The sequence below is a fragment of the Schistocerca gregaria genome, chromosome 3 (assembly GCF_023897955.1).
Source record: "Schistocerca gregaria isolate iqSchGreg1 chromosome 3, iqSchGreg1.2, whole genome shotgun sequence".
Taxonomy (NCBI): Eukaryota; Metazoa; Arthropoda; class Insecta; order Orthoptera; family Acrididae; genus Schistocerca; species Schistocerca gregaria.
The window spans coordinates 598,041,910-598,061,983 of record NC_064922.1 but is presented as its reverse complement, the minus strand read 5'-3'; positions in this window follow the sequence as shown (position 1 = coordinate 598,061,983).

Below are 20,074 nucleotides of genomic sequence, written 5' to 3'. Positions count from 1 at the left end.
TCCTGCTAAGGTAGAAATGGTTCATACCAGGCTTAAGTTGTTGTGACATGAAGACATTTAAACTCACGATGCGTTGCACCATGTTTAATTCTTATGATAACTCAGTGAACTGAAATACAGTGTATATACTGATGTGCCTATTGGGACGAGCAGGTTTTTTTTAAGTAGTAGTAGTAGTAGTAGTTTTACTCATCCATGAATCACTTTTGCATGCTTATTGAACACGTCATGAAACTGCAATTTAAGAACAAGAAAAATAACATGATTCGTATTCATATGCGTTCACGTAACGAAAGGTCTAGCTTGTCTGACAAGGATGGTACGGATGGTCGGCCGTGGCCATATAATAGGAACCATCCCAGTATTTGTCTGAAGTAATTTAGGGAAGCCACAGAAAACCTAGATCTCTCAGATCAGAAGACGATTAGAAACTACATCCTCTGGAATACTAGGCCAACTTGTTTAAAACAGTCCACTCTGTTCCGTTTGTTCCTAGCACGCGGTAATGTTTAGCAAAGAACTTATTACATAAAGTAAACGTCCAATCTACACTCTTCATTCACTTTTCCTTCCACTGAATACACCAGGCTCAGATTATTTCATAACGCAACGCTATATACACAGTATCAGTTGACATCAGGACCATAGCGACGATGTTTGGTTTCCATTTTATGGTCCACAGTTTTCCATTTACTAGCCTGCAAAATTGAGTCGACATCGCTCTAAAACAAGTGAGCTGTTATCTCCCAACGAGAGAACAATTTTTTGGAAACTTCACTGTAGAATGTTTCTGCCTTAACTTTTGGAAACAAATGCTCTCTTGTTCTTGGGGTCAAAATGGTGAACTCGGCTTTCATCAACTGTCACAACGTTGTTAAGGAACACATCATACTCACGCTCCAAACTCAATAGAAATTGTTAACAGATGTCCAATCTCATCTATTTGATGTGAGGGGTGAGTATTCGAGACAGCCACCGTGCGCACCGTTTTCTGTACCACGGTTCTGCAATGATGGCCCGCACACGCTCTCGTGATCTGACACATTTACCTGAGAGCTGTGTCTGTGTTATCGGATGATTTTCTCTGATGAATACATCAATCCGATTCCGATGACTGTCGCAGGTTTCAGTACGTGGTCATGCAGACCGAGCTCTGTTACATACGTTGAGGTTAGCACTACCTGTTCCTTCATGAGGAGCACGTACAACCCAACGTTGCACATTACTGATGCCGATACAGTAATCACAGTACACAGTTTTCATTCTTCTATAGATTTCAATTGTATGCACGTTTTCTACGGCCAGAAAATCGATTACAGTATGCTATTTTCCAAGAAAAACATAGCTACGTTAAAAACTGCCATTTATACAAAACAGTTAGAAGGCCTCCAGCGGCAGATGGTTGCAGCTTGCATCAGCTAAGCGCGAAAGTTGACGAGTAATACACTGAGGAGACAAAAGTCACGTGATACTTCCTAATATCGGACGTCCTTTTGCCTAGAACAGCACCTCGACGTGGTATGGGCTCAATATGTCCTTGAGGGCCACTGCAATTTTGTTGAGCCATTGTGCCTCTATAGCCGTTCATAACAGGTAGAGTATCCCATATGAAATCATGACGGTGAATCGAAGAAGTACAGTACATACTGACGAAACTAAAATGAGCTCTTAACATGGAAATTAAGTGTTTCCGGACACATGTCCACATAACATATTTTCTTTATTTGTGTGTGAGGAATGTTTCCTGAAAGTTTGGCCGTACCTTTTTGTAACACCCTGTATATTTGTTGCGGGTAATGACTACACCAACATAGCTGTTATTTGTCAGAAATGTTGAAACCCGCTACGCTTGCTTCCTTACTTGAGGGTTTCTCTACTCACGTCGTGTCTAGTATTCATCCATTTTTTCGGTAGCTGCGTTCTGCAAAAGATTTATAAATCCTGCTCGTACAAGACTACCAACCAATTATTTGAAGAAACAAGTCTTGTGCTTACTGGAGGTAAGAAGGACACACATCTAATGATACGACCGCCTCCGTCAGAGATTCAGATCCTTCGTAATCGTCATGATCCCCAGCGAAATTTGTCCATTAAATTATTCCTCGGCTCAATTCTATTACGAGAGCAATTCGTACCTCCCCAACACAAAACTCATTCTCGCGTCTTTTGCAGTTTAAACATGCACGCAATTCGCTACCCGCGAGTGAAATTATATTAAATATCTATCATTGATAGTTAAAAGAGACAGTGGCAGCTCGATAGGAATCCCGATTCAGTACAAACTTTTCGTCATCTAATTTCGAGTTGAGACATGCTAACTGATACTGGCCAAAATTTAGATATTTCACGTATCTTTATGTGTAGTCAGCAATTACGAAACGACGATCTGTGCTGTGCCTGATTTTCTGTCAGGCGAGAAGGCTTTGCTTGGTTGACATTGTCTACTGCTGCTGGCTTTGAATCTAGATCCAAAACAAACAATTTCGACATATCTTCTTAGGTGCTTAAGGAGTTCCTCATTAACCCCACATGTATTTGTACAATGAAGCTCCAAAGAAACTGGTACAGACATGCCTATCCAAACACAGAGACATGTAAACAGGCAGAATACAGCACTGCGTGCCGGCCGGAGTGGCCGAATGGCTCTAGGCGCTACAGTGTGGAACCGCGCGACAGCTACGGTCGCAGGTTCGAATCCTGTCTCGGGCATGGATGTGTGTGATGTCCTTCGGTTAGTTAGGTTTAAGTAGCACTAAGTTCTCGGGGACTGATGACCTCAGAAGTCAAGACTCATAGTGCTCAGAGCCATTTGAACCATTATTGAACAGCACTGCGGTCGGCAAAGCTTATATAAAACAACAAGTGTCAGACGCAGTTGTTAGATCGGTTACTGCTGGTACAATGGCACGTTATCAAGAATTAAGTGAGTTTGAAAGTAGCATTGTAGTCAGCTCACGAGCTATAGGACACAGCATTCCTGAGACAGCGATGAAGTGGGGATTTTCCCTTGCCACCATTTCACAAGTATACCGTGAATATCATAAATGCGGTAAAATATCAAATCTCCAACATCGTTGAGGCCGGAAAAAAATTAATGCAAGAACGGGGCGACCGATGTCTAAGGAGAATTGTTCATCGTGACAGAAGTGCAGCCCTTCCGCAATTGGTCTGCCTCTGCGATTTTTTTTTTTCTGGCGCTTGAGACTTTGCGCTGCAATAAGAGGCTAATGCTGCAGAGAATTCTTTGTAGAAACGAACTGGAATTCCTTTAGGACTTGGTGAATTATTTATTTCCAACTCTTTGACTTGCTTCTCTATTCCAGAGACGCTTATTACTATGTCCTTAATACTACTGGTACTCAACATACACTATAAATATGGTTCAAATGGCTCAGAGCACTATGGGACTTAACTTCTGAGGTCATCAGTCCCCTAGAACTTAGAACCACTGAAACCTAACTAACCTAAGGACATCACACACATCCATGCCCAGGATTCGAACCTGCGACCGTAGCGGTCGCGCGGTTCCAGACTGTAGCGGCCAGAACCGCTCGGACACTTCGGCCGGCCCATACACAATCCGATCAAAAGTATCCTGACACCCCATAGCATACGTATTTCGTATTAGGTGCATTGTGCTGCCACCTACTGCCAGGTACTCAATATTGGAGACCTCCAGTCATTAGACATCGTGAGAGAGCAGAATGAGGCGCTTCGCCGGACTTACGCACTTTGAACGTGGTCAGGTGGTCGAGTGTAACTTGTGTCGTAAGTCTGTACGCGAGATTTCCACATTCATAAACATCCCTGGTCAATTTTTTGCGTTGTGACAGTGAAGTGGAAACGTGAAGGGACACGTGCAGCGCAAAAGCGTACAGGCCGACCTCGTCTGTTGACTGACAGAGACCGCCGACAGTTGAAGAGGATCGTAATGTGTAATCGGCAGACATCTATCCAGACCACAAGACAGGAATTCCACATTGCATCAGGATCCACTGCAAGTACTATGATAGTTAGGCGGGAGATGAGAAAACCTGTATTTCACGGTCGAGTGGCTGGCTGCTCATGTACCACACATCACGCTGGTGAATGACAAACGACGCCTCGCTTGGTGTAAGGAGCGTAAACATTGGACGATTGAACAGTGAAAAACGTTGTCTGGGTGACGAATCACGGTACACAACGTGGCGATCCGATGACAGGATATGGATATGGCGAGTGCCCGGTGAACGTCATCTGCCAGCGTGTGTAGTGCCAACAGTAAAATTCGGAGCCGGTGGTGTTATGGTGCGGTCTTGTTTTTCATGGAGGAGGCCTGCACCCCTTGTTGTTTTGCGTGGCACTATCACAGCATAGCCCTACATTGATGTTTTAAGCACCTTCTTGCTTCCCAATGTTGAAGAGCAACTCGGGGATGGCGATTGCATCTTTCAATAGAAAAGAACATCAGTTCGTAATGCACGGCCTGTGGCGGAGTAGTTACTCGACTATTACATCCGTGTAATGCACTGGCCTGCACCGAGTCTAGACCTGAGTCCTATAGAACACCTTTGGGATGTGTTGGAACGCCGACTTCGTGCCAGGCCTCACCGACCGACATTGATACCTCTCCCCAGTGCAGCACACCGGGAAGAATGGGCTGCCATTCCCCAAGAAAGTTCCAGAACCTGACTGAACGGATGCCTGCGAGAGTGGCAGCTGTGATCAAGGCTAAGGGTGGTCCAACACGATATTGAATTCCAGCATTACCGATGTAGGGAGCAACGAACTTTTAAGTCACTCTTAGCGAGGTGTCCGGTTACTTTTGATCACATAGTGTACATTGAGGTTTCCACAGAGCGCAAGGCGTAGTTATGGAAGCTGTTCTAGTAGTTATTTTACTAACCAATATGAGCAAAACCACTAGTCAAACGACGACGGGCAACAGATGGTTGAAGAACAATTTAGGGAGTAAGAATATTTCGTATCATCATAGAACTTTGGAAGTTCAGACATTCCTAGAAACCATTGCCTCTCACATGTTGCTTTAAGATTGGGTGATACAATCTATCGTCTCCGAAATGTCCCTGTACTGTACGCTGTACACGGTGACGTAAACTGTTTCCATATCCTTCCGCATTTAACGTTTCTTAAGAGCAATAAGAGCACCATACTCTAACCACGAGAAACACCTACCACAACATAACCGCCTTCGTACTTCAAAGTTAGCGTTAGAGCGTTCCATAGAATTACCACAGAGTACAGTGTGATTCACGACTCCGAATCATTCGTTCCCAGTCGTCCACGGTTCAATTGCTTTCCTCTTTACTCCACCTCAAGCGTGACTTACCGCTGAACATAGAAACGTGTGGCTTGTGAGGAGCTATTTGAGCTTTGTGCTCCATTATTTTTACTCCTCGCCCATAGTTACTGTTCTCGCTGGACTGCTGGATTCACTTTGGAATTCACGTGTGGTTCCTTCCGCTGACTTTACGACATATCTTACAATCACTCTCTGGAAAACTCAGCGGTCCCTGTCCGTCAGTACATGACGTCTGGTACATTTCACGTACAGCTCATTGTGTATATAAGACACCTCTTAACAAATATCTGAAAGCTGCGAAGCGCCAAACATTCAAGTCTTGTACATTGTTTCTGCAAATTTTTAAATGCATTCTCGGAGTCTTTCTTTGTTAGAGTGCACAGTACCCTTTCCATTTCTGGTTCCAACTGAGTCATTGTATCTAATCTTCGCCTCTTTAACTTTATTTTTATCTCGGGAAGGGGAACAAGGCACACGAAGCTGTGTTTGGGGAATATGGCGAATGGAGAACAACTACCATCTAGTATTAATCAAAAATTCCTTAATAATGTAGGTGGTATGCAGTTGTGCATGGATGAGCACCCTGTCGTCTGTAAGCCACCTCTAAGGACGTTTTCTCAACTTGTCTCCGCTCAAAATTGTTAGAATGTCACGATGAAACTAGGAGGGATAAACTACTTACCAACAATCCCGTCAAAATAAAAAATAAAAAAATACGAATGAGTAAGAACCCTTTACTTGTACAGCCTTCTCGCGGAGCTGAAGGACTCTTCCCTTGGGAATACTGCTGCTTCACCAGTTGCATCTTATGAAAGAAAATCGTGATCACCTTGCCATAGTTGTTTACATCCCTACAGACATCCACGCGGTTTTGATTCTGATCTTCTTCCAGCAGTCGTGGCAGAAAGCTTCCCCATAATTCTTCTCATACTGAATCCTTCTGAAAAATACGTTCATATATACCATAACGTGTTCCAGAGGTGTTGCAGAGGTCTTGGATCGTCTGTCTATAGTTTTGGACAATCGGATCTCCCCCCTTGTTTTACATCTTCTGGTATGACACCAGTTGACAGCCATCAGTCGATGTTTGTCAGGTTATGGGACACATATACCAAGTGCAATTCTGTGCTTGACTTAAAGCTGTGTTTCCAAAGATGTTTTTAAAATAAAACATACACGCTACACATCTATTGCAAAACATCAAACTCACGGAAGCACAATAATGCAAATATGCTCACCAACGACTAACCATATAACCGAGGCCGTATCCAGTTGTCACACTGCCTCTGGCGAATGCATAGGGAAACAGTTTATATACTCCCAATTACACACAAAATTCAAATTTCTGGAACTTTTGTATTCCACCTCCTACTTCTTTGCGTAAATATCTTCATATATATATAACAGCAGGTAAACGATAACCAGTAGAGAGAATCACGCAAGAGCTGGAGTCTAAAGAGGCTTCACAGCAGTTCGCCCCAGGCAGTCGCCGTTGTCTTCCTTTCTGCGGAGCAGCCGGCAGTTCCAGAGGTGGAACTTCTGGCCGCAGAAGAGGCGGTTGTAAATTGCGCCCCTATCACCTGGGCGGCCCCGTGTCAACACGCGACATAAATAACCTGCAGGCCACCTCTGCCCTACATGATTGATGCCGAGCGCGCTATCTGTGGCTCCGCGGCGTATAAACCGGCCATCCATCTCGACCGCGACTGCGACCGCGACGGCCGCCGCCTCTTTGGTCGATACCAGAGCTCGATACCAGAGAGCCTTCCGAGCGACTCCCTCCCTCACTGGCCGCTGTGTCGTCAGCCGGTTTCAGCGCACCTGTCGACTGCAGTGGTCGCTGCTCCTTCAACAAATTTTATTCTCCAGCTCGTGTCGTTTCTCTTTTGCCACACAACGTCTTCCACGGCGCATAGCGTCGTGTAGCTCTAGTACATACACATTTTCCCCTCTGTAAGAGTACTATATGTAAATATCGGTTCCAAGTTCTTTGGGTATCGAACATTTGTTGGGCATCGTCTTGCTGACAACATGAGTTTTCAGATCTGGTAGTGTGCGTTTTTCAAGATTTGGCAGTGACGCAGTTATATGCTGGGTATGAGAAAGTGAGCCAGTATCGCGAGAGGAAGTAGTCAAAATCTGGAACGTCACAAAGTTACATTGAAATGGCGACAAATGTCAGAAGATAAAAAGCGATGAAGCAATAGAAGAGCGTTTATTAATTAAAGAAGCTAAGGTGTAAAACAGTTATTAAGGAAGTCGCCTTCTATTTAGATTGCTCGAGTGTTTGGGATTAACAAGCACGTGTACACGATGGGATAAAGCAGTTGTCGTACAAGCAGATTTCACAGTGATATTTCCAGAATGACGGTAACCTGCACAAACCTGCTGTGGGGACCTTACTGACTGGCCTCCTTCGATTTTCTTCGTACTTAGAGGCTTCTACATCTACATCTACATCCATACTCCGCAAGCCACCTGACGGTGTGTGGCGGAGGGTACCTTGAGAACCTCTATCGGTTCTCCCTTTTATTCCAATCTCGTATTGTTCGTGGAAAGCAGGATTGTCGGTATACCTCTGTTTGGGCTCTAATCTCTCTGATTTTGTCTTCATGGTCTCTTCGCGAGGTATACGTAGGAGGGAGCAATATACTGCTTGACTCTTCGGTGAAGGTATGGTCTCGAAACTTTAACAAAAGCCCGTACCGAGCTGCTGAGCGTCTCTCCTGCAGAGTCTTCCACTGGAGTTTATCTATCATCTCCGTAACGCTTTCGCGATTACTAAATGATCCTGTAATGAAGCGCGCTGCTCTCCGTTGGATCTTCTCTATCTCTTCTACCAACCCTATCTGGTACGGATCCCACACTGCTGAGCAGTATTCAAGCAGTGGGCGAACAAGAGTACTGTAACCTACTTCCTTTGTTTTGCATTTGCTTAGGATTCTTCCAATGAATCTCAGTCTGGCATCTGATTTACCAACGATCAACTTTATATGATAATTCCATTTTAAATCACTCCTAATGCGTACTCCCAGATAATTTATGGAATTAACTGCTTGCAGTTGCTGACCTGCTATTTTGTAGCTAAATGATAAGGGATCTATCTTTCTATGTATTCGCAGCACATTACACTTGTCTACATTGAGATTCAATTGCCATTCCCTGCACCAGGCGTCAATTCGCTGCAGATCCTCCTGCATTTCAGTACAATTTTCCATTGTTACAACCTCTCGATATACCACAGCATCATCCGCAAAAGTCCTCAATGAACTTCCGATGTCATCCACAAGGTCATTTATGTATATTGTGAATAGCAACGGTCCTATGACACTCCCCTGCGGCACACCTGAAATCACTCACACGTGTCTATGGCCCTATGAGTCTCGTCGATGAATAGCGCGAGCTGGGTTTCACCCAATCGTCTTTTTCGAAACCCATGCTGATTCCTACAGAGTAGATTTCTAGTTTCCAGAAAAGTCATTATAATCGAACATAATACGTGTACCAAAATTCTACAACTCATCGACGTTAGAGATATAGGTCTATAGTTCTGCACATCTGTTCGACGTCCCTTCTTGAAAACGAGGATGACCTGTGCCCTTTTCCAATCCTTGGAACGCTACGCTCTTCTAACTGCAAGAAGGGGGGGGGGGGGGGGGGGGGGGCAAGTTCCTGCGCGTACTCTGTGTAAAATCGAACTGGTATCCCATCAGGTCCAGCGGCCTTTCATCTTTTGAGCGATTTTAATTGATTCTCTATCCCTCTGTCATCTATTTCGATATCTACCATTTTGTCACCTGTGCGACAATCTAGGCTTTGATGCCCAGCGCCCAGACATCCGCTTCCTAATGCAATAAGACGCGTTTCTCAAACAAATTCGAAAAAATCTCATTTGAGTATCTAAAGTTGGGGATTGCTGTGAATTAAAAAAGTTCACAGTGCTTCAAATCGAAAGACTTGCACCAGGCGAACGGTCTACCCGACGGGTGGCCCTCGTCACACGACATTTCATTTCATTTTTAAGAAGACCGCCGGTAGCTGAGTGCGTAAAAGATTCTTAGTTCATTACTATTCTAATCGTGAATTACGTGTTTCGATTCGACGTAGGAGCATTTTATCTTCTTTTGCTTGATTATTATATTTATTATGATATGTAAATATTAATTAATACTGAATCACAAATTTTTGGTAAAACAGCCTTTTATTATTAATTACTGATCACATTAAAACAATATATATATATATATATATATATATATATATTAGTTGTACTCTGCAATTTCGAAAAACAGAATAGCTGTTTTTCCTTTATTTCAGGTTCCGCTACCAATTTTCAATCTTTTGTGAATACTTACGTTTTACGTGATTAGCAATTATAACTAAAATACATCATTTTTATTAAAATTATGATTCAGTATTCATTAAATAGTATACCCAACTCGTGAAAAATATAGAATTCAAATAAACGTAAAAGAAAAAAGTTTACTCCGTTAGGAATCACCAAATTCGGGATTGATAGCCTAATGCTCTATGCACAGAGATTCCTTTTTTGATTAATTCTTTAACCTGGATGTATTACAATGAATTGTAATATATTATAAATATCAGTACATATGTCCACCATCGTCAGTGATTCCTTCAAATTATTTACATTAAGCAAGGAATTAACAACAATAATAACGATATTAAAAAGGCCGACGGTAGCAGTATACATTTTGTGCCCAGAAGAATATTGTTAAACAATATAAACTCTTTTAAAGTTCTTCATGCAGAACATTTTTATGCTATGTTAATATATCGTTTGAACTGCTTTACAACGAAACCAGCGGAATTAATCAATAGGACACCAACAACTGCTATAGCATTTATGTTTCTCCTAAAATAAGAACTTCAAATGCATCACAAAAACGTGAATGTGTAATATGTTAATGACATGAACGATTTGTTCAGTTTAACGCATGTGAATATGATCGTTCATTTTTGCTAAGTAAACTGTGTACATAATCAAATTAGGTGTGAGATATGAAACATGACATTTCCTTCTAATGGGGTTTGAAAATATAATAATACCACTAATAAAAAAGGACAAAACAACATTTCGTCTCTGTTGCATTGTCTTATGTGGACAAATCAGTCTGCATTTTATGTCTACTTTATTTGAAATTTTGCTTGACTCCCCCAACTGTCTTGTTCTGTCAAGAGATTGAATTATTGGCTTTAATGCATTCTCTTCTTCGTCGTTTTCCGTTCTTAATTTGTTTCTAGAATAATATACAGGTAACTGTGCGCTGGTGATCCAAATGTGGCTCCTAGATGAGTTTTAAGATTCCTATGTTTCAGTGGCAAAAATGGTCAATAAATTCCTGTGTATCAGTTCATTGAATTTGGGGAGAAAAGATGTCAAGTATCCAACAAGCCAAGTAAAGGCGTAGTTCAGGATCAGGGAAAAATTATCCAGTGTACTCGCAAAACTTCGTTGACGTTTATCATATTTATAGTTGTTCTCGCGACGACAGAAAGTTTTTTCTCATCCAGTTCTAATTCGTAAGCGTTTTCTTGCATGAATATAATTGTACCCCGTTCACTTCAACACTACACATTTCGCATAAGCTTAAGGAGTCAATTTCATTTTATGTTGCTTAGTAAGAGCTGCGCTGGTTTCAGTGATGACGTCTAGTTACATAGCTCTAATATTGGCGGGTAAAATCTTTGCATGTACATTTCTCCAAACTTGTGACAAAATTATGTAGAGATCTCTGATTTTCATACGATTCCTAGGTATTCCTTGTCTTAATTGTTGATAGATTCTCGCTTCGGAATGCTTCAGTAAGACCTCTTTTACGTGCCTATTTCTACGTCAGAATATCCAGACAAAACTGTAAGTTTTTTGTTCCGGATAAACGAAATTAGCGGCCTTAAGTATGAGCGTCGACAAATTTACACGGTCTCTCCTTTGACGCTTCTTACACCTACACTGAGTAACTGCCAGGTATGTTTTGAGAATATTGTCATGCAGTGTTGGTACGGCTTTCTCAACACGAATCCGTCCTCGGTAGATTAGGTGGCTGTACTGAGAAAAGGAAATTTGAAAAAACTGAACCTCCAGACATGAACCGTCGCCACGTAAAGTATTTGCTCCCGTGATGATCATGCTAAAATGGTGTTTCTTGTCTACTGTATGCTGATATAGCGAACTGCATCCAAGATCGATACAAACTATTTTATCCGTGTTGATTTTATCTCCACTCGACTTCTGAAATTCGTTGAGTATGTCGGCTGCACTGTCTCATCTTCTTCGTCATTTGAAATTTTACTGAGGTCATCTAAGCACACACTTACTGCTATCATCACCCCATAAATACGGCACACACATCTATATACACACTCCGCAAACCACCATATGGTGCATTTCCTTTCCTGGTCTAGAGACCAAATAGAGCAAAGGAAAAACGGCTCTCTATAAGCCTTCGTAAGAGCCCTAATTTCTCTAATCTTATCTTAGAGATCCTTAAGCAAAATGTACCCCTACATTGGTGGCAGCAGAATCGATCTCCAGTCACCTTCAAATGCTGGTTCTCTAAATTTCCGCAGTGGTGCCTCGCAACGAGAACTTCTTCTAGCCCCCAGGGCTTCCCATTTGAGTTCACGAACCATCTCGGTAATATCAGTATGCTGATCGAACCTATCAGTAACAAATATAACATCACGCCTCTGAATTGCTTCGACGTCATCCTTTAATCAGAACTGGTGGGAATTCCACACCGGCGCGCAATACTCGAGAATGGACTGCAGTAGATTTCTATAGATGTGTTACACCTACCCAAATTTCTCCCAATAAAATGAAGTTGAGCATTCACCTTCCCTACCGCCAGCCTGACGTGCTCATTCTATAGTATCCTGCCCACTCGTCTACTATAGGGTGCCTAGGAAATTGTTTTCTCGGATCGCTAGACGACAATTCAAGAAAATCGTATTAATGGAGTTTATTACAGTAAGTTAAACTGACAATATTTAACTTTGCATATTCACAAAGGTGAGTCGCAAGACAATGACGACATGGTTCAAATGGCTCTGAGCACTACGGGACTTAACATCTATTGTGATCGGTCTCCGAGAACTTAGAACTACTTAAACCTAACTAACCTAAGGACATCACACAACACCCAGTCATTACGAGGCAGAGAAAATCCCTGACCCCGCCGGGAAATGACGACATGCAAATAATCAATGTCCTTAAATATATATTATCTAATTACAAGCAAAACAATTCAGTTCATAAGTCACTGCTGTGGCGTTTATATGAAAGCTTGTCCTTTACTGCGCCCACGGATAGGCGCAGCAGCGCTTATATTCTCTTCGTGTGTGTGCCGCTACCGTCGTGGTGTCGTCCTAGTCAGCGTACCATTGGCTGACGTCATCTCACAGCCCTCTCTGCTCTTTAGTTCTTCATCGTCGTGCCGGGCTTGTCGTTATGCCGGAACATTCCTCCCCTCCAAAGCGACGGACCGTTGTTGTGTGGGGAGCGCAACAACGCCAGGGTGGCGGGAGGATGGACGCGCCTCTGGACCGGAAGCTGTGGCTGCAGGGGACGTCAAGCTTCCGGTCGTACCCAGCCATCCGGCGTTCGCTCTAGCATGAAAGTTCCCGGAAAAGACCAGAAGGGTACGTGTCAATCTCCTGAGGGCAATAACCGGATTTAGAAGATGGATGCTGCCGCCGTTTGGTAGCGACCAGCTCCATCGGTAGGACGAGAGGAGGCGAAGGCTCCGTCTCCATGGTGTCGTTCCGCGGTGTCGTGATAAGACCCTCTGGCGACTGCTGTCGCTGTGTTGTCCTCGAGATCCGTCAATCTGGGGGAAGAGGCACAGAAGTATCACTGTGCACGTGACAGTGGCGAAGTTCATTGTGATGTCGACGCTGCAAGGCGTCAGCACCTGAAATAAGAGTCAACAAGCGCCAAGTCGACGGACGATCTCACCTCGAGCCCATCGTCTGCTGCCGCTAAAAACCCTGTAAAACACAATACTATGCGGCGCAGAGTGATACTTGTGGCCTCCTTTCAGGGTCGGATGCTGAGGAGGATGGAGTAGATGGAGCAGTGTCCGATGGCGGCGGCCGTAAAGCAATTCCACCGGCGATGGTCCATCTCGTGGGTACGAACGATAGGAGGCGAGAAACGGTTGCAATGCTTGATCCCTGATGTGTGAGGAGCGGAGTTTGGCCATCTTCTGCTTGAAGTGGTTCAAATGGCTCTGAGCACTATGGGACTTAACATCTGAGGTCATCAGTCCCCTAGAACTTAGAACTACCAAAACCTAACTAACCTAAGGACATCACACCCATCCATGCCCCAGGCAGAATTCGAACCTGCGACCGTACCGGTCACGCGGTTCCAGACTGTAGCGCCTAGGACCGCTCGGCCACTGCGGCCGGCTGCTGCTTGAAGGTTCTAACAAAAAGTTCCGCTTCGCCGTTTGACTGTGGATGGAACGGTGCACTAGTTAGACGAAGTATGCCACAGCGTTCACAGAATGTTTCAAATTCTTTTGACGTAAACTGAGAGGCGTTGTTCGACACTATGACTTAGCTAAACCTTTGAGGCAAAAAATAGAGGACAACAAAAAATAGAGGACAACATCTGAATTGTGCTACGTAAATTTGTCGAGTTCATTGGCCCAGCAAAAGGAAACTTGCTATACGAGTCAACCACAAACAACTAACAAGTGTTCCACAGAGGTCCTGCAAAATCACATGCGTGACAATGTGACGTCATCTGTTCTATTTGGGTGTCCATACCCTGGCAAGTACAGTGTCGACGCGCTGTTTCGTAGGAACAATACCCCAGTATTTTTGGTGAAGTAACTGTAACACTTCTTTTTGCAAAGCTTTAGGAATCATCAGATGTGACTGTCCTCTGTCATTTTGTACAAGAATCACACCTTTCTGTATAGCGAGGCTATGCCGACGTGCAAAGTATTGGCGCACTACAGAGTTCTTTATGTTATGGAAGGAACGAGGCGAATGTATATTAGCAAAATGTTCAGATCTGAATCAGCTTCCGTGGTCTGCGCAATTTTCCTACAGTTCAGCGGAAAATATTGAATCAGTTCAGAATCATGAGCATCGATGTGACAACAAGACGCAGCATAAGTGTCAAATTCTGTATTAGGGCGAATCGGAAGACGTGAAAGTGCGTCCACATTACCACGTCAAGCTGTCTGACGACAAACAATATCGTACTGGCATTGAGACAACAATGCCCATCTTTACAATTTTTGGGTGGTTCGTACAGAAACCGGTTTCATCGGACTAACAAAGATTGCAAAGACTTGTGATTCGTTACTAAGTATACCTTTCTGCCATAAAAATAGTGGTGGAATTTGGTGACACCGTACACAATAGCTAAAGCCGCTTTCTCAATTTGTGAATAGTTACACTGAGGTTTGGACAACACTGTTGCAAAAGCGATAGGTCTGTCTTTATCACCATTTCTGTGCAAAAGCAATACACCGATTTGGTTAGAGGATGCCCCAACTTACAAAACAACTGTTTTATCAGGATCAAAGAGAACTAAGCATAGGTCACTGAGCAATGCATCTATAAGTTTTTTGAAAGCTACTTGGCACTCATCTGTCCAAACAAAAGGGACATTCTTGCTACGCAATCAATGCAATGGAGCTACGATTTGTGTATCATTCTGTGTGAACAGAATATAATTCTACATTTTCCCTACGACTGACTGCAATTCTTGGATACTGGAAGGAATTGGCAAATCTCGTATGGCTAACAAATGTAGCTGAAGAGGACGTGTACGTCGACTGGTTATAATGTGACCAAGATACTGCAACTCAGGTTTAAAAAAATCACACTTGTCCAATCTACACTTTGGTCCTGCATCGTATAACACACGAGAAAAGCACGCAAACTTACTATATGATCTGCAGGTTTACGACCTGCTACGATAATATAGCCTAAATAGTTTGAACGGTTTGGCCCTTGAGCTGTCAACTATTCTAAATAACGTTGGAAAATAGCGTTTGCGGAAGCACTGAGAAAAGGCAAACGCAAAATTTTAAACAAGCCTAAATGGATATCCACTACACACTTTTTGTGTTTCTTCACCGAGCGAAATTTGAAGATACGCGTCTCGCAATTCAATTTTGGAAAAGGAGCGACCAGCGCCAAATCTGTCCACGAGATCCTCTGGGCGTGGCAGTGGGTAAATATCAATCACAGTTTGTGGGTTGACCGTAGACGTAAAGTCAACACAGAGGAAAATGCGAAATGAAGGACTGGGAAGCAAAATCGGTAGACTAGCCCATTGAGTAACTTGCTTGGGCTCAATAGCTCCACTATCTTCCAATTCTTTTAAGTTCAACAGCGACTTTGTCCCATAATGCAATGAGGACTGTTCTGGCCCGGCAAAATTTCGGCTGAGCATTGTCTTTCAGAGTAATATGTGCAACAAAGTTGTTAGCTTTGCCTAAATCTTCAGAAAAGGATTCCGGGAATTCTTTCAGCAAGCTAGCTACACCGTCTTTTGCATGGAATGCAAACACTGACAATACATTGTCCTGAATGTTAAAGCCAAACAAATCCAATGAATCAAGACCAAATATGTTCTGACAATCATTTCATTGCAGCACCGTAAAAGTCACTGTTCACATATGCGAGCGATAGATGGCAGGAAAAGTACATTTTTCGAGAACGGGAATATCTTGTCCAGTATAAGCTGTCAGGTGCGTGCTAGTTTTAGACACGCATGGGGAGCCTAATATTTCATGTGTTTCACGATTCAGAAATGTAACAGAGGCACCTGTGTCCAACTGAAATTTTAGTGGTTTTCCACAAAGCAACTGAACAAAAAGCTTTTTGGATTGGTGTAGCATTGAAGAAACTGCTCTCTTACTAGTTTTTCTGATGCCGGTTGTGGACTTCGAATGTACTGCATTAATGATGTGGGCCTTGTGACTTGACTGTTGTGAGTGAGCCACATTCTTATGTTTGTTCTTTGCAAACATATGGACTGTACATTTTCTTTCTTGCCACTAACACAACATTGTGGTTGTCGGGAGGGGGAGTCTTGGGATTAGTGCCAAGGATAAGACATAATTTTGTTCGCCTGTGTACCCGCCCGTTTAGCGAGCTGCTTATGCGGTGTGGGGAGTTGTTTATGCGGTGTGGCGAGCACAAGCTACCGCTGCCGAATGGACCAGTCGCAAACAAGGGACTCAACCAAACTGCTGGCTGCTCAAATTTTTCGGCTAACAGGGTAACTAAATCGTACTTACGTAGTATTTGTACTACTTGCTTAAATGATGAATCAGAATGTGTCAAAATCTGTTCTCTGGATTTGACATCAGTTACATTGTACACAATCGCATCACGCAACATAACATCTGACTATAAAGCAATGCAGACATATTTGAATTTGTATTTCCTCATCATACCCTGAAAATCTGTTAACCACTCGCGGTAAGATTACTCTGACCGTTTTTTGCAATTAAAGAATTGATAATTAGCTGCTACCACATTCACTTGTTATTCATAATAGTTAGCAAATCTACAACATGATCATACGAAAGTTCACTCAGAGTGGCGTTAGCGAATAGCTTCTGTAAGAGGCGGAACACTGCACTCCCTACTGTAGACAAGAAATAGGGGGGTTTCACAGTACCCAGTATGTTGTGAGCAATTACGTGGGCTTAAAACTGTTGCAACCATTCGAACCATTCCTCTTTGTGTGCACGAAACTGGCGAAAAGGCGGTATAGCACTTGGAGTAGGTGTTGCTTGTCCCATTCGACGTAGAGTGTTGGCCAGTAGCTGCTGCGCCGTCTTGAGCAGTGTAAATATTTGCTGGGTCTGGAACTGAAACATCTGGTTTAGCTGCATTAAATCTAACGCTGGCAGCTGTGGCGCCTGAGCAGGGAGTGTGATACGTGGGGTGGCCATGTTGGAAGAGACAAAGGCAATTAACAGACAAGAAAAGCAAGAAAAATAAGTACAAAAGGGAGGAAAATTTCTGCAATGCCCACCTGAAACACTGATTAGCAAAAACAAGATAAGAGACCAGTAAAGCAAGTAAACGCCCCTGCAAAGAAAAGACAAGAGAGAATTAAGGGACCAGCAAACAACAAAAGAAAATTCCGTGGCCACCAAGCACTGGGTTCTTCTTATAATTCGTCGCCAATGTAGTATCCTGACCACTCGTCTATTATAGCCTGCCTAGGAAGCTGTTTTCTCGGATCCCTAGACAACAATTCAAGAAAATAGAGTTATTACAGTAAGTTAAATTGACAGTACTTAACTTTGCATATTCACAAAGGTGAGTCACAAGCAAATGGCGACATGCAGATAATCAATGCCCTTCGGTATATACAATTTCAATGTAAGCAAAACAGTTCATAAGTCACTGCTGTAGCGTTTATATGACGGCTTGTCTTCTACTGCGCCCGCAACGAGGCGGAGCGGCGCTTATGTCCTCTTCGTGTAGATTCCACTCCTGTCTCGATGTTGCCCTAGTCAGCGTACTATTAGCTGACGTAGTGTCACAGCCCTCTCTGCTCTTTCGTCCTGCATCGTCGTGTTGGCGCTTCTCGTTACGCCAGAACACATTCCGTTTCATATCACTTTGCAGCGTTGCGCGAAGATACACTCCTGCAAATTGAAATAAGAACACCGTGAATTCATTGTCCCAGGAAGGGGAAACTTTATTGACACATTCCTGGGGTCAGATACATCACATGATCACACTGACAGAACCACAGGCACATAGACACAGGCAACAGACCATGCACAATGTCGGCACTACTACAGTGTATATCCACCTTTCGCAGCAATGCAGGCTGCTATTCTCCCATGAAGGCGATCGTAGAGATGCTGGATGTAGTCCTGTGGAACGGCTTGCCATGCCATTTCCACCTGGCGCCTCATTTGGACCAGCGTTCGTGCTGGACATGCAGACCGCGTGAGACGACGCTTCATCCAGTCCCAAACATGCTCAATGGGGGACAGATCCGCAGATCTTGCTGGCCAGGGTAGTTGACTTACACCTTCTAGAGCACGTTGGGTGGCACGGGATACATGCGGACGTGCATTATCCTGTTGGAACAGCAAGTTCCCTTGCCGGTCTAGGAATGGTAGAACGCTGGGTTCGATGACGGTTTGGATGTACCGTGCACTATTCAGTGTCCCCTCGACGATCACCAGAGGTGTACGGCCAGTGTAGGAGATCGCTCCCCACACCATGATGCCGGGTGTTGGCCCTGTGTGCCTCGGTCGTATGCAGTCCTGATTGTGGCTCTCACCTGCACGGCGCCAAACACGCATACGACCATCATTGGCACCAATGCAGAAGCGACTCTCATCGCTGAAGACGACACGTCTCCATTTGTTCCTCCATTCACGCCTGTCGCGACACCACTGGAGGCTGGCTGCACGATGTTGGGGCGTGAGCGGAAGGCGGCCTAACGGTGTGCGGGACCGTAGCCCAGCTTCATGGAGACGGTTGCGAATGGTCCTCGCCGATACCCCAGGAGCAACAGTGTCCCTAATTTGCTGGGAAGTGGCGGTGCGGTCCCCTACGGCACTGCGTAGGATCCTACGGTCTTGGCGTGCATCCGTGCGTCGCTGCGGTCCGGTCCCAGGTCGACGGGCACGTGCACCTTCCGCCGACCACTGGCGACAACATCGATGTACTGTGGAGACCTCACGCCCCACGTGTTGAGCAATTCGGCGGTACGTCCACCCGGCCTCCCGCATGCCCACTATACGCCCTCGCTAAAAGTCCGTCAACTGCACATACGGTTCACGTCCACGCTGTCGCGGCGTGCTACCAGTGTTAAAGACTGCGATGGAGCTCCGTATGCCACGGCAAACTGGCTGACACTGACGGCGGCGGTGCACAAATGCTGCGCAGCTAGCGCCATTCGACTGTCAACACCGCGGTTCCTGGTGTGTCCGCTGTGCCGTGCGTGTGATCATTGCTTGTATAGCCCTCTCGCAGTGTCCGGAGCAAGTATGGTGGGTCTGACACACCGGTGTCAATGCGTTCTTTTTTCCATTTCCAGGAGTGTATTTAATGGATGTCAGCATGCAGAGCAGCACACTAGTAATGCTGTATTCGAAAGTGACAGGATTATTTTTCCTGCTCATCCGCATTAGCTTAAATTTTTCTCCATTTATAGCAAGTTGCCATTCATGACACCAATTGGAAATTCTGGCTGAGTCATCCTGTATCCTCCTACAGTCAATCAACGACGATACCTTTCCGTACACCGATGTGTCTTCAGCAAACAGCCATAAATTACTGTTCACCCTGTCTGTCAAATCATTTATGTATATAAGGAATGAGAGTCGCCCTATCACATTTATCTTGGCATTACTTAGGAGACCCTAGTCTCTGACAAACACTCGTCATCGAGGACAACGTACTTGGTTATGTGTCACATAAAAAACGTTTGAATCACTGACATATCTGGGAACATAATCCGCAGGCTCGGACTTTCGTCGACAGTCTGCGGTGGGGCACCATGTCAAACTTCTTCCGGAAATGTAGGAATACGGAATCACCTTGTAGCCTCCATACATAGCTTGTAGGAGTACATGTGACAAATAAGCAAACTGAGTTGGGAACAAAGGGTGGTTTCTACATCCGTACTGATTTGTAAACAGGAACTTTTCCCTTTCAAGGAAATTCGAGCTGAAAACGTGTTCAACGTTAAAGCGGCAAAGCGATGTTCCGGGTATTGACATTCTTTTAGCTTTCTTA